Here is a 12,601-nt window from a genome sequence, read left to right as displayed (position 1 = left end):
CTCAGCTCCTTAACTGATGAATCCTGAAGATAGTTCTCAGCCAGGTCCAGCTCTCTGAGGTGGGAGGGGTTGGACTTCAGAGTTCAGAGCAGCCAATCACAGCTGAGCTTTGTCAACCAGCAGTTCTCCAGCCTGAATAAAGAATCAATATTTGATTTCTTCCATGGTGTAAATGTCATATTCAGAGTCATTTCTCCCTGTTGATGATCCAGATGTGCAGCTGTTGGGATCACTGAGTCATTCCCTCAAAGGAGTCATTGTGCCAGTGGGTTGTCAACACAATAACAACAGCAGTGTGTCAGTCAGTGTGCAGCCAATCAGCAGTGAAGATGGAAAATAATCAGTGAGTCCTTTGTGTGCTTGTGGCTGTTTTCAGTCATCAGAGTCTCGTTACAAGTCAAACACATTCAAAGGACAAGATGAAGAAATACTGCTGCACTATTAATCTGCCTCTAATATTTCTTCACAGGATCTTCTGCTCAGTCATGTGACCTTCATCACCAATCAACAACTTCCATTGAGCTCCAAAGTGACTGGAGACATTTTCCACACTTTCTTCCACCATCCAAAGTCTTTTCTGGCTGCAGATTGTTGACATGAAAATATCAACAACATCCACTTTGTCTTGATGAGTCTTTAATATCTGCTTCAAAGTCTTCACACTGAGCAGCGTTACACACCAGTTGTCATATGCTGACACACACTGTCCACCAGTAGAAAGCAGGAACTGACCTGAGAACTTCCAGTCTGCAGTTTGGACTCTGCAGTCCAGCACAGAGCAGCTTCACTCCAGGATCCCTCAGGAAGTTCTCACTCAGGTCCAGCAGTGTGAGGTGGGAGGGGCTGGACTGCAGAGCTGAAGACACCACTGCACACTCAAGCTCTGAGAGTTCACTGGATGAAGGAGAGCAGAGAGAGAAGTTGTGGTCGACATGTGAGATTCTAAAGACAGTGAAAGTGAATCAAGACTCATTAATGTCTGATCATCATCATCATCATCATCACCATCATCATGTAAATGGAGGGAAGTCCCGCGGTGGTGCAGCATTGGTTTACATCTGTGGTGAGTGGTGCCGGGACACTGCAGTGGTATGCAAACACTGTTCACCACTGGCACAGTTGATGATCATAAAGTGCCGTCCATTCTATCTGCCCTGGCAGTTTACTGCCATTTTGCTAGTTGCAGTTTACATCCCTCCCACCAACAACAGCAGTGAGAGGAACGCTGCACTCAATGAACTGTACCAGGCCATCAGTGATCAACAGACAGCAAACCCAAAAGCTTTACCATCCTCACTGGAGATTTTAGTCATGCTGACCTCAAGACTGTCCTTCCAAAAGTCCACCAGCATGTTGGATTTCCAACAAGGGGGGACAAAGCTTTGTATGTGGAGGTGTTCCGAGGGAGGAGCAGGGCTCGTGCTCATGTGCGATCAATTCCACGAGGATTGGGACTCTCAAAGGAAATGGGTGTGCGTTTGTGCGTTCGCAACATTTTGAACATCCAGATTTTTTTTGTTTCAGGATGAAATCCATGTACGTTTTTGTAAATGAAGCCCCAGGTCCTCAGTGTCTCCACTACAGTGTCCTCAGTGCAGCTTCACACTCCAGTGTGTTCCAGCCACTGAGTGTCAACACGTCCTGTTGTGACTGACAGTGTTGCTCTGATCTGCTGCTTCAACTCAACATGATGCTCAGTTGTGTGTAAAGTCACTGCAGCTTGGAGCTCCACTGGATCAGAGATCCTTCACTGGCGTCTCTTCGGACTCCACTGCATCTTTGATCCAACTGCTGTTTTATTGTCTGCTGCCAAATGAAGGAAGGATGTGATGTGTTTGTGTGTTCAATGTGTTGATTGTGTTGATTGACTGTGTAGTTCCACAGTTTTCATTCATGTAGCCGCTCTTTACCTTTGACGCTCAGGTGTCTTCAATGTCCGTCCGTCATACCAGCACCACTACATCATTCATAAATTGATGAGACGTGGGTTCCATTTAACTCGTTTATTTTCCTTCTTGAGTTTTTGGTTCGAGGCAACACAGACAACGTGAGGTCAAAAGAATTTTTGGCTCACCAACCACTCCAGCTTGACCCTCTTTCCATCAAACAAACATTTCGGCCATTTTTTTTTCTCGACCTAAAATAGCTGCGGGTCACCTTTCAAAATAAAATAACGGCTTCAGCATCAGAATCAGATGGTCTTGGTTCCCTTTCTTGAAGAACTTGGCAGTTGTCAGCCGGAAGGCATCTTGCACTGTACCCCTGACGACGCCATTAACTTCGTCCAGCAGTGCAACGTAGGGCTCTTTCATCAGACGTTGACTGATACATGACTGAACGAATGGCTCGCGGCTGAGCGCATCAGCGACAACGTTCTTAACGCCAGGGACATACTTCAGATCGAAATCGAATGCGGCAAGCTTAGCAACCCATCTTTGTTCACATGCGTCCAAACATGGCTTTGTTAAGATGTAGGACAATGGGCAATGACAATAACCAAACTTGTCACAAATGGCCCATTTTAACGCCAGGAATTCCAACCTGTGCGCTGGATAGTTAATTTGTGATCGGGACAGTGTCTTGCTGGCGAAAGCGACAGGTCGAGCAACAGTCTCACCTGGTGGCACTTGAGACAGGACTGCGCCAATGCCATCAAACGACGCATCAACAGCGAGAACGAAGGGCTCACTGAAGTTGGGGTGGGATAAGGTGACATTGCAAGCTAATTCATTCTTCAGGGTCTGGAACGATTCTTTGCATGCAGCAGTCCAGTCGCTCGCCATAAGCGCTGGTGGAGCAGATGATCGCTTTTTCACCTTCCTGCCTCTCATGGCCTTATGCTGCACCTGCCTTCCAGAAAGGAGTCTGAACAAGGGTTTTGCTTTAGCAGAGCAGTCAGCTATGAAGTGCTGATAGTAGAAGATTAGGCCCAGGAAAGAATTAATCTTCCTCCAGGAAGGGGTCACACCATCACTCTCCATCAGGTCAGCCTCTCCCACATCCATGATGGCTTTCATCTTGTCAGGGTCCTTCATCACCCCGTCCCCACAAATGACATGTCCCAGGAACCTTACTGACCTCCGCAAGAGATGACACTTCTTGGGGGCCAGTTTGAGTTTGTGACTTTTCAGACGGGAGAACACCATCTCTAGACGCTCAAGCGCCTGCTGTTCAGTTGGGGCAAAGACCATCAGGTCATCAAGATAGCAGAGCAGACTAGTGAAGTTTTCATCCCCGAAGATTGACATCATCATTCGCATGAATGTTGCAGGACTGTTGGACAGACCTTGTGGCATTCTGTTGTACTAGTGGAGGCCAAAAGGTGAAGAGAAAGCTGTGTATTTTTTGTGCTCTTCATGGAGTGGCACATTGTAGAAGCCAGACGTCAAGTCTATGGTGGAGAAGAAGACATTTCCTCCAAGTGCAACCCACCGATCCTGGGGTGCCTTGGGCCAGGCCGTCGAGTCGGACCATGAACAGGACTGTTTGAAGCTGGGGAAGATCTTTGCAGGAGCACCTTCTCCAGCATGTTAATAAGGCGGTTCAGGGCATCAGGGTCAGTGGCCTGTGGCTGCAGTGGGCTCTGTTCTTCAGCAGGTGGTGCAGGTGGCGAGACAGCAGCAAGAGCATTCACTGACACCCTTTCTCTGGAAGTTCTGTTCACTGACATCATTTCAGAATGACATTCGTTCAGAATGTCTTGGACTTCACGAGCAGTCCACTTGTCTATCGTCTTCGACCTGAAGGTCATGGCGAGCTCAGTAGAAGGGCAGTTCTTTATGAACATTCGAGTCACCTCAGTGCTGGGGCTGTCCAGTGACTTTCCTTGCTCCTTCAGACGTTCAATGGCCAAGTCAACAGCGCGGTTCAGTCTAAGCCAGTAGTCAAAGGCATCCTCACCCTTCCCAGGAAGAGTGGTGTAAAAGTCTGCTAATGGGAGTGGTGAACACGGAACAGAATCAAAGTGCTTCCGCAAGAGACCATAAATGGCATCGGGGTTACAGGTGATGTTAATACCACTGTTCCTGGTCCCAAACCTGACAACATCCTTTGCTTTGCCACCAAGATGAACAAGGATCTCCTCCGCTTGTTCCTCAGGTTGCAGATTCCCCCTCTTAATGAAACTCCTCATGAGCTCCTCCCACTCCTGGACGGAAACAGAGTCTGAGTTGTCTCCTCTCAAGCAGGGGGGCTCCTTCAGCTTTCGATGAGGGACATATTGCAAATGGGACACGTCAAAAGCATTTGTGGCAGACACATTTGCATGGCTAGGTCGAGGGGTAGCACTCTGTAAAGGGGAACTGGCTAGCATATCAGCATGGGCAGGTGAAGGGGCAGCACTGAGCAAAGGGGTAGTGACAGATGCACTGAGGTGAGAGATAATGTCCTGTGCCACCCGCTGGCTGACCTGTTGAATCAATGCATCACCCATCTGACCTACAATACTAGCAGCAATAACATCAGGGGTAGGTGCAGGGGAACACATGCTGTGCCTGTCCGGGACAGGGGAATGCGTGCCCTGGCTAGCAAGGGCATGAGGGTTTGCATCTGAGTTGGGGGGAGGGATAACACCAGTACTGAGCAAGGGGCGCCCAGGTGTCCACTGATTACCCAACACTACACCACCCCCCTGAACAGGACTCTCAAACAGTAAACTTGAAGGATGCATAAAACCCCTCCCTCTGCCAGCACCAAAAGGAGTTACAAAAACATTACCCTGAGGATTACTCATCTTTCCAAAAAGTTAACAAAACACAATACCACAAAACAAAAGGATGAAACCACAAAAGGCCTAAACTGAAAAAAAAAATCAAATAAAAGTACATAAACCCTCTATCTGATGTCTAACACTGCACAAAAGCAACACATCTGACCGACTTCAGTGACCGCAGATGAACAGCAGCAGCAGAACAGTCCCCGGGTCGCTCTGCAGCATCGGTAGCACAACAAAAGAGTCTCGAGTCACGGCACCAATGTGACCTCTCCTATTCTGTCCTGCTTGCTGTATAATGAAGACTTGCAGAAGTCAGGTGTGGAGCAGCAGTTTATTCTCTGAAACAGAATGGGACACAACCATAACTTGCTCCGTGAAACTTGGTCACCTCCTGCTTCATGGGCTTCCTCTGTACTGAAGTAGTGATCGTATAGTTGTTGTTTCTACAATACAAATAATATTAAAAATAAAATACATTTTTCTACAAAATACAAAAAAATGACATTCGCAATTTCAATAATTCGCTCCCTAAAGCTCCATTTTTATACACTGTAACATTCTTCCAGTTACACACACATACCTGAAACAGAATGGGACACAACCATAACTTGCTCCGTGAAACTTGGTCACCTCCTGCAGAGACAACGTGCTCCGTATGAGAGCTGTGTGCTGCTAATGGACATGCTAGCATGCTAATCGTTTTTAATAGCAATAAAAAAAAAACGAACTTTGCTAAAAAAAAAAATAAATAAAAATTAAATGAAAGACACCAGCACACATTTAAACACTGAAACACAGTTAGATGAAGCATAGCTCAACTTATTGCATTAATTTCTGTCTCAGCAGGGAGGAGACCGTCTCACCTGCTTCATGGGCTTCCTCTGTACTGAGGATCGCCCAGAATGCAAAGCGCTAACTTCAAAATAAAATAAAAATAAAATATAAAGAGCCATGGCTGTGCCCCAACCAAGTTTAACATGATTGAACACAATTTATTTTGTGTGTGTGTGAGAGAGAGAGTGGATGACGCCTTGCAGGTGCGGTCCTGGATGTCGGCTGCTGATTGGACGCGCCATGGCTGAGAAGGAAGAGCAGTCGAGCCAGCCTGACTGTCATCCCTCCTCCGCTCCCAAGTCTGCAGTTAGTCACTTCTGAAATGGTTTTAGAGCACGCAGCCGTAGGTAGTGATGGCCGATCGAGGCTTTGTTGAAGCTTCGACACTTGTTTCAAAAAATGGTTCATTACTCGAGGCTTCAATGACACAGTGCTCGAGGAGGTCATCTAGTGCTCAATAAAATGAAGTGCAATAGAAACGTGTTCATTGTTTCATAGGTTGTTTGGGATTTGATTCGCCATGCATTCTTGTTGGACAACACTACATGCTTGTACGGTTCAATGCTGACACAATAAAATAAAAATGAAAAATAAAGACAATGTCTCTTTTTTGGCACGACTGATTGTAGTAGACTATAGCTCTTATACTTAGCCTGACAGTTTGTGCAATGAATTATATTATATCCTAAAACAAGACTAAATAGCCCATAGTTTAAAAATATGTTCAATAGTAAGTGTTCAGTGGGTGAGATGTCAAATGTGATCTATTTAAAATGTAGAATAGATGAGCTAAATAACACATATATAATACACGTTGATGGGAATTGAACCGTCGCCTCAGTCTTGCAAGTCCAAGATTGTCATAATGTACCACAAACCCAAATCACACTCCCTTTTTTCATCGAAGCTGTTTGAGTAGCGTTAGCACACCGTGATTCCTCATCAACTACAGGCCTACACTTCAAATAATTATGAGAAAAACCCAACGTAAAGAGAGCACTTCCATTAGGAAATAGTCAACATGAAATTTCGTCTTCTACTGACACCTGCTGGTCAAATTGAATAGTTGCAAATATTGTGAAGAAATTGTCATCTAATTCTAATCCTAAACAATATGGCCATTCGAAGTGAAGTATTAAGACAATTAATCAGGTTTGTACTGCTTGATTGAACACATTCATCCCGTTCCAGTGCACTAAAACCCACTTCCCTTCAGGACCGTGTCAGCGAAGCCAAAACTTCCTTGAGTGACGCTGTTTCCCAGCATGCAATGCGAGCTAGCGATTCACAATACTATTTCATCACAAACATGGATGTAAAAAATAAAAAGGGACGAAAAATGAAACTTCAGGAACACCAACCATTGCAATACAAGCAGAACTGAGCTGAAGTTTTATATTATGTACACCATAATACAGCCTTCTGGTGGACAAGCCACATGTCCTCCTATGGCACTTCTGTGGGTGGAAGCTCGTCGTAGAGGTCACGTGCTGGTTGCACGTCACTCCACCGATCACCTCGGGGAAGGTCGTTGCCCTTGCAGGGTACCTGATTCAGGTGAGTATATGGAAAATATGGGTCAAAGTGGTCAGTCGTAACAAGAGAAGCTTGCTGGCAAAAATAATGCACTACAAGTGGATGTCACACTTTTTTTTTGTTTTGTATGAGCATTTAAAAAAAACAACAACATAATAATAATATGGATTTTGACCATGTATGTTTTGGAGTTCATTGAAAGAGGTTAATATATATATGTATATATATATATATATATATATATATATATATATATATATATATATATATATTTGCGTGTGTGTAACTTTAACTAACTTATCTATTTCTATCCATCTATCAAACTTACTATCTAGGGATCTATCTACTACTAACTCTCAAAAAACTAACGGACAACCAAGAGCAACAAAACCAACCTACTGCAATTCGTATATTTTAGTGTGTGTGTGTGTGTGTGTGTGTGTGTGTGTGGGGGGGGGGGGGGTTAAAAGGAGCACAGTGATGGTTCCGCAGCATAAAGTGTATCTTCAGTCGTCGATTGTATGTGTGGGAGTCCCTCAGGTTCAGCCCAGCTGATTTAGTGTTCGGTGAGAGGACCCTTGCGTCTGTTAAGGGGTAAGTGGCTTTCCGATGTTAAGCAAGTAGAGAATAATGTGTTAGATTACGTAATTTTTTTTCCGTGAACGCTTGCATCGTGCTTGTCAAACTGCTCACAAAACTCTTGTCGCCAGCCAGTCTAAAATGAAGCGGCAGTTTGACAAGAAAGCTGTGGCTCGAGTTTTTGAGACAGGCGACCGAGTGTTGGTATTGTTGCCGTTACCCGGTTCCGGTTTGCAGGCTGGTTTTTCTGGTCCGTATGTCGTGGAGCGCAAACTTTCCGATACAGATTATGTAGTGCACACTCCTGATAGAAAACGATCATCCCGCGTCTGCCACGTCAAAATGTTGAAAAGTTACGCCCGGTTCACACTGGACGCGGAAGCACCGCGAAGCGAAGCGCCGCGAAGTGAAGCGCTGCGAATCGCCGAGCGCTTCCATTCAGCGCCCATGTTAATCAATCAGTGCGTTTACATGCAGAGCTTAATCGGACTAAGCAATCATTCGGTTTTCTCGTCCAATCGGAGTTCTCACCTTGGTCCCCGTATACATGCAGCTGAGAAATTCAAATTATTGACGGGTCCTCCTCCCAACACTAGGGGGTGGAGTGAGTTTTTTCAGACGGTCAGCTGCTTTCGGTTGACATATTAAATCTATTATGATATGGAACGATAGTTCATAATGTACGTGTTACTTGCTTTGCAGATAAGGTGTACCCTATTTCTTGTGCTCCTGGTTATTTTAAAAGGCAGACAAGAACGTTGTTTGCTGTTGGAGGGCTACAACAACACTTCGATGCTACGCTTTGTGCCGTCGCTACGGACCCCAAACTCTCGTTCTTGTTGGATTCGGGTTCGGAGCAGACTGGTGGGAGAGTTTGTGTACAGGTTTTGCAAAGGAACGGTGTCTTCAGTTATACACACGCTCATTAAAGTGCCGACCGTGGAGGAAGCTGGTGCCGCTGCACGCCGTTTCCAGCAGAATAACAGCGAAATTACCCAAATAAAAACAAATCAGGAAAACATCTCTTTGCTGTGCTTTTATTTACAAAGTTAAAATTCTTCTAACTTACAAAAAATGTGAACGAAAAGGTAGAAATATAAATACGAAGGAATACGTATTTGTTCAGGGGTGCGCAAAGCCGGAGCCCTGCATTTGCTGCGCTACCCTTTTTAAAAAGGTCTCCGTTGCGCGTTATTTTAATATGTCCATCTCTTTTAGAAGAGAAAGTATCGCCCCGGTCTCATCCTCTCTCCAAATGTCAACATTCTTATTCGCGTTTGCCAGGTTGTTTCGCGCCGTCTGTTTTGTTAGACGACGTAGTTGTGCGGTCATGAGTCGCGAGAGCGAGGCGTGGCGCATGCGCACTCGCATTGTCCAGTTAATAGTCCGATTAAGGCGTATACATGGCAGAGAAATTCGAATTCCAATCGCATTATCTGGGTGTCTCAATCGGAGTTCTCCGATTCCAATCGGAGTTCTCAAACTCCAATCATAATCGGAGTAAGGTGTTTACATGCACGTGAGTTCTCCGATCATAATCGGACTAAGGCAATAATTCGATTTTCTCTAGTGCCATGTAAAGGCACTGAATGTAGTGGTTCAGACCAGACGCGAACAGGCGCGCGGCTCGTGCCATTCATTTCAATGGAAGCGGAAGCGCCGCGCCAACGAATTTCGCGAGCGAGGCTCCAACTGGTTCACACCAGACGTGAACAGCTCCGCGACGGTCGACAAGCGCTTCTGCTCAGCTGCACTCTTTTTTTCACTCCCACTTTTTCACTTCTTTTTTTTTTCTTTAAAAAAAATAAAATAAAAAAAATCCTTTTCGCCATCGCCCCCCCTCGCCCCGTAGCCAGCCCGCTCCATAGCTCACTTTTGTGCGTGTGTGTGTAAATAAATAGAAACACGCACTCAGGTGTCCATCTCAAGACAAGACCTCTTTCATAATGATCATTGACCGGCATCTCTAGGATCAAACAGACGTATTTTGATCAAGTCTTCCTCTGTATGTGTGTGTGTGTGTGTGTGTTTAATCTCTCTCGCACTCTGATACAATGTACTGACAAATATAACATACAAATATGATATATGATCGAATTTGTCATTGGGTTTTTCTTTTGAAATTAGTTTATTTTGAAAATTCACCGGATTTTCTCGTTTTTAATGAGCGACTTCCTGTACTATTGACGAGGAACGCTCGCGGCTCGCGCACGAAATAGAGCAGACGCCGAAACAACAAATGCATGCCGCGAGCCGCGCAACCACCACATTGATTAACGTGGGCGCCGAATGGAAGCGCTCGGCGGCGCTTCGCTTCCACGTCCAGTGAACTGACGTTAAATGCATGGCGCGATCCGCGAGGGGAGCCGCGCGCCTGTTCGCGTCTGGTGTGAACTACTACATTGCTTAACATGGGCGCCGAATGGAAGCGCTCGGCACTTTGCGGCGCTTTGTGGCGCTTCCGCGTCCAGTGTGAACCGGGCGTTACGTCGCTAGGAAAAATGTGTCGCCTGAGCCTCCGCCCCCTCCGTGCCCATTGGCGGAGGGAGGGCTCATGAAAAAAAAAAAAAAAAATCGGTGTTCATTCGGCGCGCCTGGGAAACTCTGAAATTATGAATAACTTAAGCTTGTTTTTGTCCCATTTGCCTGCATCAGCCCGTCATGATATTGTTAAATTAATTGAGAGCCACCCACTATTGTTTTCTGACCACCCCCGCCATACGTCAGTTTTGCACCATGACATAGAAGTAGAGGGACATGCCACAAGTAAGCAGCACGCACACAGTCATTATTGGGAAGTTAAGAAAGAAGCTTTGGCTCTCCTTCTGACAATGCCCATCTTGATGTTAATTTGGGGTCAGGTTTTTACAGACTATAATGCCCTCGTGGTCCTGGATAGGATGCGCAATCAAACCAGCCGTAGATGCGGTGGTCTCTGCTCCTGCAAGACTTCAATCTCCAGATTTGCCACAGGAAGGGGGGTTGATAATGTGTTGGCAGATGCGTTATCACGTGTACATGTGGACTAGCTGCGGAATTCTTATTTCAGGGGAACTGAGGTTTTTCTTGTTTAGTTTTGTTTGTAGGTATGTTAATAGGATTTAGTTCTTAAGAGAGGGGGTGTTATGACCCACAGGTGGGTCTAGGTGCCTCTATCTAAATAACTATTACCAATTTTAAACGTTTAGTTTTTTACTACTACACAAATGTAAAGTCAAACAACATACGCTACAGAAACTCACACAACAAAATATAAATTAAAATGTGTAAAACAAAAAGAAAAAAAAAACTCAGCATTCAGATAACAGTTTTGTCCTTTAGTGAACATTGACAATGAGAAAAACCAAGAGCCTCATCTTTGTGCGGCTGATCCTGTTTCTTCTCTCTGTAAATATCTGCCCTGTTTTGGAGAAGATTCTCTCTGAGGGGACTGATGTTGCTACAATGCACAGTCTCCATGCCATCACATGTGTAAGGCGTCGGTAAATTGAAGCCTGCAGTTTGCAGTTGCAGCTGTTGCACGACAAAACGGGTCAACCAACCCGACAAACGACCCGGGTGATAATCGGCTCCGATCGGCTTGCGATGGAATTGGGACACCCGGGACAACACCACCTTTTTTTTTACCTGCCGCACGGAATGACGTTGAGCGTAACGTACGCTAAATCATAATATCGCGCCAGTCAAGGTCATATCGCGGGCCTGTCCCGCTCACCAGATATCCAAGAAGGTTGGTGAGGGCTGAGCGGGCAAAACCTTTGGTGACTAAGTACCGAAGGGGTGAATTTTTTCTCTACCTTTTTGCGCCTGAGTAAAAAAAGGGGGCACAGGGACGCCTGTGCAGCTACAAGTAATAAGTCTAGACAGGGATGGGGAAGAACCAGCGCAAAGTGGCTGCTGCAGTTCCCCAGGGGGGACAAATTGTGGACGACATGCAGAAAAAATACGGTCCAGATTGTCTTGATATGTTGGATGTTTGGGTTGAAAAGTATGGTTTCCCAGAGGGGGGATCACTGAGTATGGAGGAATTGAGAAACCTCCGGGATAAACTGAATATAGCCGAGGGAAAGGTTACAAAAAAGAAAAACCCAAACAGGTGGGAGATTCAAATCATCAAAGATCATGAAAGGTGTTTTTCATTCTGGAAACCTGAAGCAGAGGTCAGGGACAGGAAACAAGTAAAGAAACGTGTGAACAGCGCTGGGCGCTGGAGCACAGGGGTGACAGAGATAACGGCAGAGGGTGCACACACTCACACACACTCCCCAGAGGAGGGAGAAAAGGAGCCACTCACACACGAGCATTCAAATGCACCAAATCGTCTGTATCCTTCTCTTACAGGCCCGAGGGACCCTCTCCTGGACATGCCTGTCTTCCCTCCTCCCGCCTGCCCTCATCCAACGCTACCACCGTACAACCCTGCGCACTCCAGCACCGACGCCGCAGCGTCGCCACGTTCATCAGGACTGCCGTCAACCAAATGGCCAGCCTCATCACTGCTTTCAGACAAGGGCTGCTCCCCCAGATCGCCAAAGCAGTTAACACAAGCTGCTGCGTGGGGATTGAAGATGCCCGGCTGACAGAGGTCCGACGTCATGCAGTGCACGCTGAGAGGCTTCTGCAGTAGGCCAGCGATGCAGAGGACAAGAAGATAAAGCGTGCCTCCCTCACCATGATGAAGCACCTCAGTGACACGGCGAGACGGCCCTACAGGAACAACGACAACCGACGAAGGGCGACTAGCGGAGACAGAGGCGAAAAGGGGGCGTGCCACATCTACGGCCGCATAAATCACTGGGCCAGAGAATGCCCTGACAAAGGGAGACACCGCGGGCAGAACCATGCCCACCGCAGCCAAGAGAGTGATCGCGAGGACCGGAAAAGAGGATCCAGAGGGGACCAGGACGTGTTTATGTAGCATAATTGTGGCAAAGCACT

The 12,601-nt window shown here is 46.3% G+C and overlaps 1 protein-coding gene across 2 annotated transcripts in view; it reads right to left on the bottom strand.

The window, feature by feature from the left end:
* Positions 1-702: 702 nt before the first annotated feature.
* LOC142895063 (protein NLRC3-like) overlaps positions 703-12,601 on the bottom strand; it is a 204,502-nt gene continuing 192,603 nt past the window's right edge. The window contains exon 4 of one of the 2 annotated variants that reach the window (XM_076035823.1): positions 703-894. The gene's annotated coding sequence lies outside the window, so the exon portion shown is untranslated. The remainder of the gene's footprint in view (positions 895-12,601) is intronic. The other variant, XM_076035826.1, reaches the window with a different exon arrangement.

Source organism: Nelusetta ayraudi, unplaced genomic scaffold (assembly GCF_046127955.1).
Source record: "Nelusetta ayraudi isolate G7.1 ecotype Tasmania unplaced genomic scaffold, CSIRO-AGI_Nayr_v1 ptg000048l, whole genome shotgun sequence".
NCBI classification, from domain to species: Eukaryota; Metazoa; Chordata; class Actinopteri; order Tetraodontiformes; family Monacanthidae; genus Nelusetta; species Nelusetta ayraudi.
The sequence above is the reverse complement of the archived record's forward strand: the minus strand, read 5'-3'. Positions and strand labels throughout refer to the sequence as shown.